Source organism: Gracilinanus agilis, chromosome 4 (genome assembly GCF_016433145.1).
Source record: "Gracilinanus agilis isolate LMUSP501 chromosome 4, AgileGrace, whole genome shotgun sequence".
NCBI lineage: Eukaryota > Metazoa > Chordata > Mammalia > Didelphimorphia > Didelphidae > Gracilinanus > Gracilinanus agilis.
The window spans coordinates 384,165,115-384,181,355 of NC_058133.1; the positions used below are offsets into that span (position 1 = coordinate 384,165,115).

Consider the following 16,241-nt stretch of genomic DNA (forward strand, 5'->3'; position numbering starts at 1 on the left):
CTTACATAAGTAGCTATGAGATCCTTAGGCAAAATATTTGATTATGGGCTTCTATTTCTTCATCTATAAAACCAGAGGACTGGACCCAATGGCTTTTAAGGTCTTTTCCAACTTCAAAGCTACAAATCTATGATACGATACATTTATACATTTCCAAAGATATCATCCTGATATAATGTAGAGCAGGTATAGAATCTAGAAAAACCTGAGTAGGTTTAAAACATCTCAATCAAGTTGGATTCAGAAATGTCAAACAAAACTCTTTGTCTCCCTTAGCATCCACACCTAGTGACAACATAGCTGTGATATTCGTCATGCCAGTCTCAAACAACGGATGACTGTGTTTCACCAGGTCTGAACCTTTTTCCAAACACTGGGTAAGATCTGAGCCAGGTGATTTCCAAAGACTTCAAATCAGTCACAGAGAATGAGTTATTTGAGTTGAAGAGAGATAAGCCTTTCTACAGAGATGGACAGTTTCCAACCCCTCAAAAAACTTGTCAGCCTGGGGGTCAGACAGAGAAGCCCTAAAGTAAACAAAGTGATAAAATAGATCTTCAGTCCTGATGAGAACAGTTCATCACATTGTCCAGCTTTCTAGCTGATGAATTGTAGGTGTTGAGTATTTTTGTAAATGTCTTTCAAAAGTAGATACTCAGATAACTTAGAGAAAAACAAAACAGTCTTTTCCGGTAAATTCTCAAAAAATGCAATGTATTTAATTTTTTTAAAGTTTGGGGTCCAACAAAGAGAAAGCTAAAGTTAAATAAGGTTACTATTTGAGACAGTTTAACACCCACTAGCAGACTTTGTTAGATATTAATTAAGACAACTAATCTGTAGTCAATCATTAAATCTTTTTGATGCTATTTCTCTGAAAATGTATTGTCCTTAGCATCTATTCCATTAGGTCATTCACCTGTCTGTTGGATAACCTAATACCAGATGACAGGGGCAACCTAAGAAGGCAATGTAATAGATAACAGGGGCAATCTAAGAAAATGAACAGTATCCATTAATTAAAATATTATTTGCCCACCACAATAGATGCTATTAAGAGTTGTTTTCCAAATGATGGTGATAAGCTACACTAAGTCAGAAAATTCTTATATGTTCCCTTCAATAAATGTTTATGAAACAGCTGTCTAAGAATTATATTGAAAAAAAACTTAGTTTTTGCTCATTAGTATTAAGTTTTAAATAAGTATTATTTATTATTAAATAATAAGTAAATAATAAAAATAAGTATTATTATTAAATAAGTATTTATTAAACACTTTATTAAATAAATAAATATATTATTATTAGGTAAGTATCATAAGTATTAAACCTGTGATGGCAGGCTTTTTACTATCCTGCTCTTAATCTATATACTATATAAGGAAATAAAATATCTATCTTACGTTACATATTGTACAATAAAGCATGTAATATAGGATTTTATCCTTGCCATATTGTCTTAGGGCAAACCTGTCAGTTGCCCTGGATGGAATGTTGAAGGTGGCAAGAGCCACTAGGCAGATATCAATTGCCAGTGGACCAAGAGTATAAAAAGCCCTGGAAACCCAGAGCTGGGTTCTCTAGAATAGGTAGGATTGTAAGACCCAATCTTCTTGAGCAACGCAATATTATTATTGTCATCACCAGCAAGATTAGCCCAAAGATCAACTTTATTTCCTAATCAGAGACCACATCACTCTGACCCAGGGCTGCCTGCCCTTGGTGAGCTTAGACCATCCATAGAATTCTACTAGCTTCAGTCAGATAATCTTCAGCAACAGATCTTAGTATTTCCTAGTCCTCTTCCCATTGCCTTGTTCCCTATTTATCAATAAACCCCATAGCCTTAACTAGTGAATCCTGTGGTTATTTCCCTACCATCAAAGAATGAGGAGGACAAGCAACAGGAAGGGATTCTGAGCAGTTTGGGCTGGAACAAACTCCATTGCTGAGGGGTAGGAAGTTTTACATTCACTTCCTGCCAGCCTGCCATTAACCAATTAGAGGCTGTTTCCTCAGCAGGGAGGGGCTGGCTACCTGATATCTTTTTTTTTTTAAACCCTTACCTTCAATCTTGGAGTCAATACTGTGTATTGGCTCCAAGGCAGAAGAGTGGTAAGGGTAGGCAATGGGGGTCAAGTGACTTGCCCAGGGTCACACAGCTGGGAAGTGTCTGAGGCCAGATTTGAACCTAGGACCTCCCGTCTCTAGGTCTGACTCTCAATCCACTGAGCTACCCAGCTGCCCCCACTATTTCCTTTTAATATGAATAAAATCTTGGAAACTGGAATTAAATTAATAATTTTCTTTTTTAATGTTTTTTCAAAATTACATAGATAAAATTTTAATCATTTTCTGGCATAATACAATCCATGTTCTCTCTGTCCGTCCTACCCCTTCCCAAGATGGTGTATAATACAACATAGGTTATAAACGTGCTATCATGCAATACATATTTCCATGTTCACCATGTTTTAAAAGAAGGCATTTATTACTTACATTAAAGAAAAAATTAATGAAAGAAATAAAGTGAAAAATGGCATGTTTCAGTCTACATTCAGATTCCATCAGTTCCTTTTATGGAAATGGATAATCTTTTTTTTGTCGTAACTGCCTTGGGGTTATCTTGGATTCTTGTATCACTGATAATAGTTAATGCATTCACAGTAGATCATTATACATTATTGCTGTTACTCTCACTTAACAACTTTCAACAAAAATTTATTAAAGGCTAACAAGAGCTAAAATTAATATACTTCTTTTAGGTTTGTAAAACACTTAATTTATGTTATCTCATATGATCATTCCTTATGATGTGTGTGCTGAGAGAGGCTTAGTGAGATTAAGCAACTTTAAGTAGTATCTGAAGACAAAAGACAGATAAAATACTATATTAGGCTGAAGGAAAAACAAAGATAGGAACCCCCTTTTGCCATCAATAATCTCACAGACTAGTGAAAATGGTAATAGGTAAAAAAAAATTTGCTACTTTGATATATTAATAATTAAACTGATATAACATTTGCTTCACTACATAAAGCACAATCCATCCATAATTTCTTATATAATACTGATCTGGAGATAAATATCATTGAGTCTTCTATTAACAAATCATTCAAAATGGTATCTATCACTCAGGGCAATCAAGACCTTCCTCTTCATAGCACACTACTTCCAATGGCTGATAGATATTTCTCGGTCTCAGCAAAATAAAGGCTTACCTCCTTTTGGGGCTAAACATATCTTAAACCTGCATATATTTTAGCAACTTTTTAGGTACTTTTTGGAATTTTAGTTGTTGGATCATATTTTTAAATTCATATTTTAACTTGCCTGAACAACATCTTAAAATCACCTACTTGGAAAATCCCTTAAAACTCAGGGAAAACTAATTGTTTTTATTTTAAAAGAAATATATCAATTAGGGGATGGCTAAACAAGTCATGGCAGGTGATTGTAATGGACAGAACATTAAAATTAACTTTAAAAAAGAAAAAATGAAAGACCCACATGAAATTTTAAAAAGTAAAATTAACAGGACTGAAAACATTATATATAGCAACAAAAATATTGTTAGAAGAATGACTCAGGTGTGTCCACCTCCAGAGAAAGAACTAATAAATAGAAATAAGCAAGATATAGTTTTATATATACAGCCATCTTTTCGTTTTCTCAAAATGATGCCCTCTCTAACTTACGGAGGAGAGTTGCCTGGCCATTTTAATATAATGAATGATTTCAAATTAAAAATAAAGATAAAATACATAACAATAAAAAACACATTCAAGGTTTTTATAAAATCTATTCATTATTAAAGGCCAGCTCTTTTCTGGCGACTTACCTAGTTATAAGAGAATAGTAAGTGAAATAAGTGCAAGGAAAGAAGAGACTTGACTAAAGGTTTAACTCCATTTCCTTACCAGCTAAAAAAAAAATCCCACTTTCTCTCACAAGTCTTTACCAATTACCCTTACCTTCCTTCTGCTTATTAATCCCAAATTATCCTGTTTACATCCTGTTTTTGAATCATTGTTTGCTTATTGTCTTCCCCATTCAACTGTGAGCTCCTTGAGAGCTAGAACTGCCTTCTGCCTTTTTTTGTAGTAACAGTGCTTAGCATATTTCCTGGCATACAGAAGACAACAAATGTTTGTTGACTATTGAACTAGCTGTGTGGTGTGTCATTAATCCTGCCCTGATTCTCAGAAATAAGGGTACTGTACTAGACTAGATCATTTCTTACATCCCTTCTGGCTCTAAAATTCTAAGATTCACCACATATTTTGTTTCCAGTGATAGTACCAACTCAATCAAGTACAAATAATGTTTTCCTATCTTTGCCTTTATTAGTATCATCAGTAATAACTTTACCAAATCTTGTGGTTATTGTTTCTGTATAATTGAATTCTTGAGATTATTTTCCTGAAAACTTTTCTAACAATCACTGTGAGCAACTCAACTAAAATCAGAAGGTACAATGAATCAGAGCCAAACAAACAGCATTCCTAAGACTGGCATGAAAATTGAAAAAATAACACTGTCATTGCTTTGGTCCCTCCTCCTCACAAAAAGCATTCTGCCTTTTCAATTATAAGCGGCATCTCTTTAAAAAATATATTTTGGACTCCAATTGCAAATGCAAATGTTGTTATTTGTGTTAGCAAAAATAAATGGCTACTACAAAATAATATGAATAATATTTTCTATTTCTAAACTGGCTGGAAAAGCTCATTAGCATATGTTAAGGTAATTTCATATATCCTTATGAAAAAAATTAATAAAATATATTTAGAATTTTCACTACAGTGGTAACATTGTCATTACATAATTATGGGTCTAAAAATCTAAGTTGCTATAACAACTTGGAACACTTCTCTGCCCATTACAATCTGTTACTCTTCCTTTTACCTCCCCCTCATGTGTCAGGTCCTGCAACTTTATCTCTGATTCTTCACTCACATTCTTTTAGTTAAAGCAGCCTCATTAGTTCTTCATCCTGCTGTGGCAGTTGGACAGGTTCAACTCTAGGCCTCTCGTCCACAATCCTACCAAATGAACCAATCAAATTACCTCTGACAAACTGGTAGAGGGAGTGAGCATCTTCAGAAAAGTAGAATTTTGTCATGTTCAACTGAATTCTTCTGGAAATTCTTTGCCCTCTGAATTCTTAGCCCCTCAATTAACTGCTGATTTGAGAGTCAGTATATTATAACTTCATCTCAATACACAGACAATGTTGCACAAATTCAAGATCTACACCTCTTCCTCAGAAGGTTTAAAATACAACTTCTTCCACTTTAATAGTAATGAAGGGCAGGCCTCCCTCCTCCCTCAATTTTGGATTACTTTCTTCTGATCACTGTCTCTGTGTAAAAAAATAGTTGTATTATTTTGTTTTCCTTCAAGAATGGTTTCTGCTCTAAATGTAATGCCTAAATTAAATTTAACACGTAAATCAAGCATCTATTGTGTGCAGGGCTATGTAGTACCTTAAAGTGTTAATAACACAGGAAAATGTAATACCTAAATTAAGCCTTTATTTTACACAAGACTATGTAGAGTACTTTAAATTGCTGATAACATCAGAAAAGAAAAATTTTAATGCCAGCAAAAGAGTATATACATGCAAAAAGGGAGAAAATAAACTAAAGTACTATCATAATTAAGTTAAAAAGAGCCCTGAACTACAATTTGGGAGACCTAGGTTTTGTTCTTGCTTCTACTAATGGCCAAACTTTGGGACCTTGATCAAAAGCACTAATCTCTCACTTCCAGCTTTTTGATCTGCAAAATTGATAAGATGATCTCTAACGCCTGTTTCCACTATAATACTCCATATGATTTTAGTAGTAACTGAAAACCAAGTAGGTAGCACAGTGTCGTAGAAACAGCATTGGGGAGTCAGGGAACCTTGCTTATAATCTATTACTATTGACTTTTAAGGAAGTCATTTCACTGCTCCAGTTCTTGTTCTCATTATCCATGACAAAAAGATTGGAAAAGATATGAGACAGACAAACAGACAGACAGACAGATACAATGGGAGGAGTCAGTCATGCCCAGACTAGATTCCATTCTGACTGGTACTGGAGCTTTGACCTGATCTGTTTCTGATTTGTATTAGTTCAGACACCTCCCCCACCCACCCACCCACCCCAAGCCAACCTACTTAACAACTGCTCCTACAGGCTTACAAAGTCAAAGCAGGAATCTGATCAGTTTAGCCCACAACAGCTAAGAACACCAGAGTTCAAGAGATCTGCCAGTCCTTGTTTCCCAAGGAGCAGGGATTAAAGGTGGATATATGTCTCCAAGCCTGGTAGACTAGATGACAACATAAATGCTACTCTTGGACATAAAATTTCTTTCCCCACTTTTCAAAATGCTTTAATGAACTCAATTCTCCCTTGCAGGGACATTTAAAAAAGGGAAGCCTTCCATGACATTGGCTTGAAAAGATAATTAGTCTTCCACTTAAAAAAAAAAAGTCACTAATCTCCAACTAAAACCACTCCCCCCCCCCCCCCCCCATGGCTGCCCACCTACCCTCCACCATTGTCAAACCCCTTTGGAAATGTAACATCTCTATCAAGTATGAAATCTGAGAATCAGACTAAAAATGTATAGAATATAGCTATTTGTTGTCAGATATAATACATATAGAAATCCAGTAATAAATCCACTACTCCTTCTACTACCATTCCAGCTACCTGGTTAGCTAAGATATTAGCTTTATATAAGGTCACTGAATGGAGAGAAGAAAAGACCTTTAGAAATCATCTTGGTAGTTTTACAGGTGAGGAAACCTGAAAATAAAACATGAATTCATTTGCTTAAGGTCACATAGATAAGTCACTAGCTTACTACCTTAAGAAGAATTAAAACCAAATTCTCTTTCTTTCTATTTCGACCACCATGGTGCAGGAGTCTACTCTTCTTTTGGATGGATAAGAAGATGATTTTATTAGCATGAAAAGAAATTTCTTTTTTGGGCTTACTACTAGAACTACACATATACAAATTAAAAGATTGCTTTTTTAAGGCAACTAATTTCATATGGATATAATTATGTTATGCTAATTTTCATATTTAGTAAATTACTTGTCTAATTCTAATATCACTACAGTTTCAGAAAAAGTGGCCTACCTGCTATTCCTTACATGACACTATTACCTCTATACCTGGATCCCAGTGGTCTTATATATATTTGGAACACATTCCTTAACCTTTACCTCTTATAACTGGCAGTTTCCTTGAACATTCAAGTTAAGTGCAACCTTCTACATGAATCTTTTCCTGACTACTTCCCATTCATTGACTGGCATCTACACACCTGTGTGTGGAAATTATATTGTATTTATTTTGTACATACATGTACATGTTGTCTCCCTTGATAGAGTGTAAGTTACTTGAGGACAAGAACTGTTACATTTTTATCTTTTTATCCTGAGCTTTTCACCAGTTCTTAGCACAATGATCTGATGCTTGTTAATTTACTGAGTAATAAAATGAACAGAAAATAGAGAAAAAATTAAATTAAATAAAGCATATATGTATTCATATATAATACATAATATATATATGTATATATATATATAGTACATGTACATACACACACACATATGTAAAGCTAGACAGAGTGATTCAGACCAGTCTGAAAGGCATACTGTGAGGAAAAAATGTTTTGGTAATTTGTTGAAGATACTCAACTATGTGAGAAGACAAAATAATTGAATAACCAAAGAGAGGATATTCAAAGTTTGTCACAACATAAACTGTGGGCCACAATAATTAATTTAATGAAGGAAGATAGGTTCTCAAAAGGAACAAGGAAATTATATGTATTTGATATTTCTAACTGGATTATCAGTTCATTAGATAATGGATACTTAGTATATCTGGTAAAATAGTGAGGCTGTTTTCTCCTCCAGGTATACTCCTGAGTTCTACAAATCTTTAATTTCGACAAAAGTACGTATGATCAAATTGTTCCCCAAAACTCAAAGAAGTCTTTTCTTGAAAACATGAGCATTGATTTATTTAAATATTCAGAAGTTAAAATGTAAACAGATAAATTAGAAGAAATTTTAGCTTAATATGCAAATTATTGTTAATCAATAATGGCAAAGTTAGTCTTTATTTTCCAAGAAACCAAGCTTTGGCAATTTGTAACTTACTCATCATATTTGGGCAAAAATTACATAGGGAAAGGAGAGAGATGTGACTAAGTGTCATAAGAAAGACAATACACACAGAAACTTAAAGAGACAAAAGTGGAAGCTGAATTTTCTAGGAAAATGCCTCTAAGAAAACTGGGAAGTACAGAAAAGACAACTGTCTTGTGGTGTCCTTGGATCCTTTGATATAAATTACAGCTCCTTTCCTTCTTAGAAATTAAGAGACAAAAGAACAATTTCCAAGGCCCTAGAGAAGGAGGCTGCCAAAAGTATCCACCAAAGACAAATTGGACAGATCAAGAGAATCTTCTCTCTAAGTTTCAGTGAAAGCCATTTTCCTGTAGCCTCACTTACATATCCAGTCCTTAGGGATCAAAGTCCTCCCACTCTGAGCCTCTCCAAATCTACTAGTTAAACAGGCTTTTCCCCTTAATTCCCTGTAGAGATAGTAATATCTTTGCTTTGCAATAGCAGGAATATGTTGATACTTTGTTTTACTATCTTTCTCTTCTAGCCCTGTGTTCTCATTTTATAAACATTTTTAAATTCTAAGGCTGCTTATTCAAATACTTATTGAAACAAAGTATTTGCTAAATTCAGGATCCCTGATATTTTCAAATAGTCCTTGAAGCAAGTTATCAACTTATTCAATGATTAGATTATAAAGGAGATGTCTGAGACCAATACCTACAAATCCTTGCACTAAGTTCTAGACAATGAAGTAAAAATTGACTTTACCCACATTTTTTAGTTTTGTCTCTTTTCATCCTTTTTAATCCTGGTACAATTCTTGCCCAGTTTTTATAAACACAAGTACTTATAGGTTTAGATGACAATATTAGGCTTTTCTTATACCCAACAGTTAGGGGCCTCGTCAACCAGTTAGTAATTGATCCCTTGCATTAAGAAAATAGTAAGAACTTTAGAGAACTACAACTAATTTCCTGAAGTCAATTTTCTAAAAGCCTTCCAAACTACTCAGAAGTAGTACCTGAAACCAACTCAGTAGTTGTTACTACAGCCCTAATATGACTTTTGTGCACATATCAGCACATAAACTAAGCAATACAGTCCAGTAAATATTATAGTGCCTGACAGATTAAGCAAGCAAAAATAATTTCATCAAAGGAATAATATTTTCCTATGTTCTCATTTTTGTATCACAGTACTCTAGTGCATCCCAGAAATCTTTAAATTCTTGAAATTCACCATTTAACAAAAATTACTGGTGAAACTGAAAATCATTTTGACAGAAACTAGGCACAGTACCAGTGTCTCACACCATATACTAAGAGAAGAGTGAAATGAATAAATGATGTAGACAAAAAGTTTGATATTACAAATAAATTAGGAGAGCATGGGAAACCTATTAGATCTATGTATAAGAGTTTGTGACCAAACAAGGGGTAGAGAGGATCATGGAAAGTAAAATGGATAATTTTAATGATATGAAACTAAAAGGCTTTAGCAGAAACAAAATGAATGCAGCCAAAATTAGATTTAAAGCAAGAAATCCAAGGAATTTTTACAGCAGTTTCCTTTGATAAAGACCTCAAAGATATAGGGAACTGAGCAAAATTTGTAAAATCCTTTTGGTTCCAAATGATAACTAATAATTCATTAAAGTTAACTAAAAATAATCAGTTTTCTAGACACAGGAACTCTATGCCAATGCTTTCTAAAACATCTTAGTCTTTGGCACATAGTACACTAATACTTTACCTGTTAGACAGTCCATTTGTTAATCCAGCCACAACCTCACTGCCAATAATATCTACTGAAACACTCATTTTCTTTAATATTTTTAAAGCTGTAGGAAATTATTAGTTATCATCTGGAACCAAAAGCATTTTGTAAACTAATATGTACTTATGGTTCTTAAACAAAGTGTTCACAGTATTTGTGGCTAATTGAATTCTAGTCAAAATTCTGGATTAGTTGACATATTTTTTCATGCAATAATCATGTCACTTATAGCTAATAAGGTATTAAAAAGTATAACTTTAGCACTGTCTTCTATTTTCCCCTAATACAACTAGATTACAGAACTCAATAAGATTCATCATCAAGAACAAAAAATGGAAATTGACTTACAATAATCATGGTACTATGTTATGAGAACTATTTTCAAAACTATCTGTCTTAGAAATTATTAGTGAATGCCTTAATTTATTTAGAAGGTCAATTATCAACTTGACAAATGGCTATCTAATCAAAGTGATGAGAAATTAAACTTACATCATTAATTTTGTTATGTATAATATATCTCCAAATGTGTAAATGTGCTCAAACAATTATTTTTCCCGCTCACACCAACTTTATTATTCTGTTTCATTAAGTATATGTGATTGAAATAGTGTAGGTGCATTTCCTTTAAATAAATTAAAGAATAATGATGGTGAATATACAGATAATGAGTAGGTATCAATCATGAATACTGGGTTATGCTACTGCCATGCTCTCTTTTTATAGAATGAGCATCTATACAAAACACAGAAAGGAATGTGTCAGGGTATTACATATAAGGAAGAAGAAATTTTAAAACTGAAGAGAAAATAATATATTTAAACAAAAAAAATTCTAATTAACAGAGAAGGACATCTACAAAGAATATGTAAGGGAATTTTTCTCTTGCTAGAGAGATTTTAATCAATTTCAGGAGAATATACGTATAGTGTATAATCTATGAGTTTCTTTTTTTTTTTTTTTAATTTTAAACCCTTAACTTCTGCATATTGACTTATAGGTGGAAGAGTGTATTAGTTCCTTGGTGGAAGAGTGGTAAGTAGGCAATGGGGGTCAAGTGATTTGCCCAGGGTCACACAGCTGGGAAGTGTCTAAGGCCAGATTTGAACCTAGGACCTCCCGTCTCTAGGCCTGGCTCTCAATCCAATGAGCTACCCAGCTGCCCCCTATGAGTTTCTTTTAAAATTAAGTTCAAAACAAACTAAAATATATTTTATAAAAGAGAATCATGTTATTTGTGTAAAGGAAAGAGTTCTAATATTATGTCAATATTAAAAAGAAAAGAATCATCTCTTAACTTGTATTCTATAATGGACCTGTATTTTAGAAATTTGCAAGGGCAAGAAAGGAGGATTTTTTAAAGGAGAAATTAGTAACTTCTCTAAGGGAAGTTTAAACTCAGTATCCCTTCCAGTTCTACAATACAAGTTAGATTATACAAAAAATAAGAAAATCTGACCATAAATATAATAATAACTTTTAATTTTCATGTAGAATCTTCCAATGTCAAAGAAATAGTGTTTCTTGTACACTTATTTCCTATGCAAAAGCAGTCTTGGGTAATATGAGACTTTAGTCATAAGAATGATCAACAAATACATAGGTGGGGGGGAGAGAGACACAGAGAAAGAGAGAGAGAGGAGATATAAAATATTATATATATATATGTATATAGTATATTTAATTATAATATATTTTAACAGAATATTCTAAACTATTTCAAGTTGCATTCATGTAAGACCCCTATACTTTCATTATCCAGTCCTTACATTTTAAATTTATCTCTGATTGGTCTATTAATGAGCTCCTAATGTGGTTTCCAATTCTGGATTCACATATCTTTATTAATACAAGAAATTGCAAACTTAAAAAGAGAGTCCTCCTGAAGGGCTTAACATGTCTTCAATCTATTCCATTTTTGGATAACTAATTATTTAAAATCTCTTGATATGCTGAACAAAAATTTATCTTGCTGTACTTTTGGTTCTATCCTTTAGAACAGAAGTTCTTAAACTGGAATCCATGACCTTATCTTTCAAAAATCTTTGATAACTATTTCAATGCAATTAGTTTCCTCTGAAATCCTATATTTTTTATTTTGTCTTTCTAAAAACAGTATTCTGATAAAAGGTCCCTAGACTTTAACTTTCAAAAGGGTCCATGATAGATAGAACCAAGTAGAATAAGTCCTTCCAACTTTTTCATACTTTAGTGGATCAATAATTTTATAAAGGTGAGTTCCCTACCTTGTACAGTATGAACTGTACAAATCATAACTAATGCATACCTTCTTATACTAAGAAACTCTTTTTTACATTACTGCACCAAATATTCTATATAGGAATTCACCCCAAATCCATTCAATATGATGGTCATCTTCAAGATCTTTTAATATAAGATTACAAAATTATTAGTATATTTAAGATATTATACATATATATTATTTTATACATGGTATGTATAGTATATAATGTATGATAATATATAATAGTTTTATAGGTACTTTAATATCTTTTATGTTATTAATAGCTTCAAATGCACTAAGATTTTTGGGAAATTATGTATTTGGTATTTATCGGTATGGTGGAAATAAGGGAAATCTCCAGTTGATCTCTTTTGCTAAAGATCTGTCTCTGGATGATTATCCTTTGCAATAATTTTTTCTAATACCCTTACCTTCCGTCTTGGAGTCAATACTGTGTACTGGCTCCAAGGCACAAGAGTAGTAAGTGTAGGCAATGGGGGTCAAGTGACTTGCCCAGCAGGGTGACACAGCTAGGAAGTGTCTGAGGCCACATTTGAACCTAGGACCTCCTGTCTCTAGGGCCTGGCTCTCAATCCACTGAGCTACCCAGCTACCCCCTACACTAATTTTTATGGAGAATCTTTTTGGCAATATGCCAGTCTCCTTTACTATACATCTCTCTATTGAACTCTGATCATCCACAATTTTTTATATTTCTGAAAGGGTGGTTTTCTATTTTTAATCAAATAAAATATAAATTTAATACTATACATGCAATGTGTCATATATAAAAATAACTGTAATAAAATATTTATTTCTATAGCATATATCTTTACAGAATCATGAAATCATGTTAAATAGATGTTTGGTTTTATTTTCCTCCTGGGCTGTTTGAAATTATCATAAGTATTTTATAATTTCAAAAAAATAGCCAGTTCAATTCTAGCCATTGCTTATTATTCTTCTGCAATGTCTGTCCAAAATAGATGTACTGACAAAGCAGCTCAATGAGCTCTCAATCCAAATGAGATCAGTATAGAGACAGCAAGAATCATTTTTCATCCACTTGGCTTTTCATACATAACTGATAAATTCCATAACATCTCAGGTATTTATACAATCCAAAATAAAATACACTATTTGAGATAAGGGTGAGATTCATTGCTGTTTTTTGTCTCTTCAGTATCTAATATGGACTTTGGCATGTAATAGATATTTAATAATTTTATGCTGGATTGAAATGCTTCTGGAAGACCTTACCGTCAATTTTTAAAAGTCCCATTCACTAGAATCCATGGAAGAGAAACTCTACAAGTGTTAATACCTTTAATGAGCATACTCTTCCTTATTTTATGCTTCAATTGATATAGATAATGAAAGAATTTTTTGAACAAACTTTGCTCTGATGGAACACTTATTAAGGTGTCCTAATATACACACATAAAAAGGTCTGCTCCCCTTTTTTCCTTATCTTTTCCTCTCTGGGTATCAATTTTGAAAATGGATGACATTAATTCTTATCCTAGCAACATAATTTTAAGAGATAACTTCCCTCATTACTATTTTTTCCAAAAGAAGAATCTAAGACACAAAGAAATGGCACAACATATTCAACTTGCACTGTCTAAGGTAACTCTAGAACATGGATTTACTCAAATTGGAACAAATGAGAATGGCAACTGTGGCAGAAAGAAAACAAATGACAGACTTTAAAAAAAAATCAATCAACTGTTCTTGACCTTAACTTCTCATCCAAGGTTATAGAAATTATCCAAAACCTACAGTAGCTAAATAAGCACCTGTTTAAATGGGACATATATGGAATATTTTCTTTCTTAGTCAAAACCCCTTTAAGGCAAAACATAAAAGGAAGTTTCCAAAAATAGGATAGATCATCTAGATATTAAAGGCATTATAATCTAATTGAAGAGAGGCAATCACCTTTTGGAAACATATTGATGAATCTTTAAAACTCAATGTCTAAACCAACATATATTTCCTCATTTTTCTTTGCTAAAAATGTGTTTTATTTCCATAGATGAAAGCAGGCAAAGACAAAAGGGGCTCATAGAGCTACTCTGACTTAACTCCAAACACAAAGCATAAGAGTAGATTATTTTTTCTTTTCATCATGAAACCTCAGTAACCAGAATGTTGTTATTTATATATTTATATGTGAATAATTATAGATGCAATATTAACATATTATTGTCATTGTTATCCTCAAAATGTACAAATGAGATCACCTCCAAACTCACAAAATCTTAGTCTTTAATAATTCATATTAGAAACTATAATGCAATCAAGAGACATTATTTATTTGCAAACTAAGCTGAGCTTTGCTTTAAACCTCAATAATTAAGGATGCATAACTTCTACCAGCCTAGAGAAGTTATCCAAAGGATCTCTTTAAATTGTCTGCTACAGGTTTCCTTTACATATATAAAGTGTTCTTCCTCTGTTGGTAATTAGAATTTGTAATTTGTTATCATATCATTTTTAAGGCAATAGCATATTATATTTTTTCAAGTTAAAAAATAACTTGACAGAATTCCACCAATGATTTTCTTTTTCAATAATTTCTAACCTAGTTTGTGTAGTTGCCTAGGCTCTGCTTACATATCTTTCTACCATATCTTAAAGAAAGAAGAGATCAGTGGTACCTTCTGGGAATATAAAATGAAACTGCAATGATAATGATGCATTTCACAAACTATTCTTTTAGGCTATGAATGATCACCAAATAATTTAATGAACAAATTAAATCAAGAATCTGGTTTTTAAAAACATAAGTAAAAATAAAAAATTTACAGGTTAAAAAATAATAATTAGTCTTGCCTTAACACATTCTCCAGAAATCTCAACTACTATGTCTTTGGTTAAAAACAAATATATGGCAGGAATTCCTAACAATGAAATGTTTATGAATTGTTTATTATTTTTCTCTATACCATTAGCAAAGACCTTATTATAGCTGCACTATAAAAATAAATATAATTGTGTTTTTTGCAATGTAACTACTTCACAGGGCTATTATGAAGAAAGTTTTTTGCAATGTTAAAATGCTACATAAAGAGTAAATGCTACAATTAATTAAAAGAGACTGTATAGCGAACTAATATTAAGGTCATTTTTAAGGACTTTTGAAACTTTAGGAAAACTAAAATGATAGGGATAAGGACAGAGCCTATAATCTCACTATTAAAGGCAATTTCCAAACAAATTGTAAACACTATGGTATTATGATCAATTGTGAATGACTTAGCTATTATCATTAAGCCAATGATCTGGGACAACTCCAAGGAATTCATGATGAAAAAGGCTATCCATCCCCATGAAAGGAAATGATGGAGTTCAAATTAAAGCATACAATTCTTCACTTTATGTCCTCCATGAATTTTCCTCTAGTGTTATATGTGTGTCTTCTTTCAAAACACAACAAACATAGAAACATATGTAAAACCTATATTATACTACCTGTCTTCCTGGGGAGGAGAGAGGAGTGGATTATAAAAGGATTATTAAGAATTTTATCATCATGTAATCATGAAAAAATAAAATGAAGAGACTAGGCATTAAAAAAAAAAACAAAGGCAATTCCAACATAAAGAAACTCCCTTTACAAGTAAACTTTGGCATCTTCTCTGCAATTTATAATCTTAAGAGAGCTAAGTTGCATGGAAGAGTAAGATAGTAAATGATTAGCCCAGAATCATATAGCTAGAATGGATCAGATTTTCAGACTTCAATAAGTCATTCTGACTTTTTCTAGGCCAACCCTCTGACAATTATGCCATACTGTCTATTGAGGAAATTTTTACAATAAATAAATCAACAACAATCTTGGAAAGAGTACAAAGAAATTTATGATGAAAACTCCAAAGTTATTAATAAGACTTAAAGAGGCATTAGACTTAAGTATTATTATAAGATTCATTATATGTGCATTTGTTCTAGAAGCAACTATCAAAATTCATATTACATTATTTTCATTTAAAATTACACATAATAATTTTGGCTATTCTTTCTTTTAAATCATCATCATCATCATAATTAAGTATCTTTGCAAAATT

General features: G+C 32.4%; 1 protein-coding gene across 6 annotated transcripts in view; it reads right to left on the reverse strand.

Moving 5' to 3' along the window:
- The window catches only part of PTPRK (protein tyrosine phosphatase receptor type K), a 733,127-nt gene that overhangs the window by 497,436 nt on the left and 219,450 nt on the right, over positions 1-16,241 (reverse strand). The window lies entirely within an intron of this gene.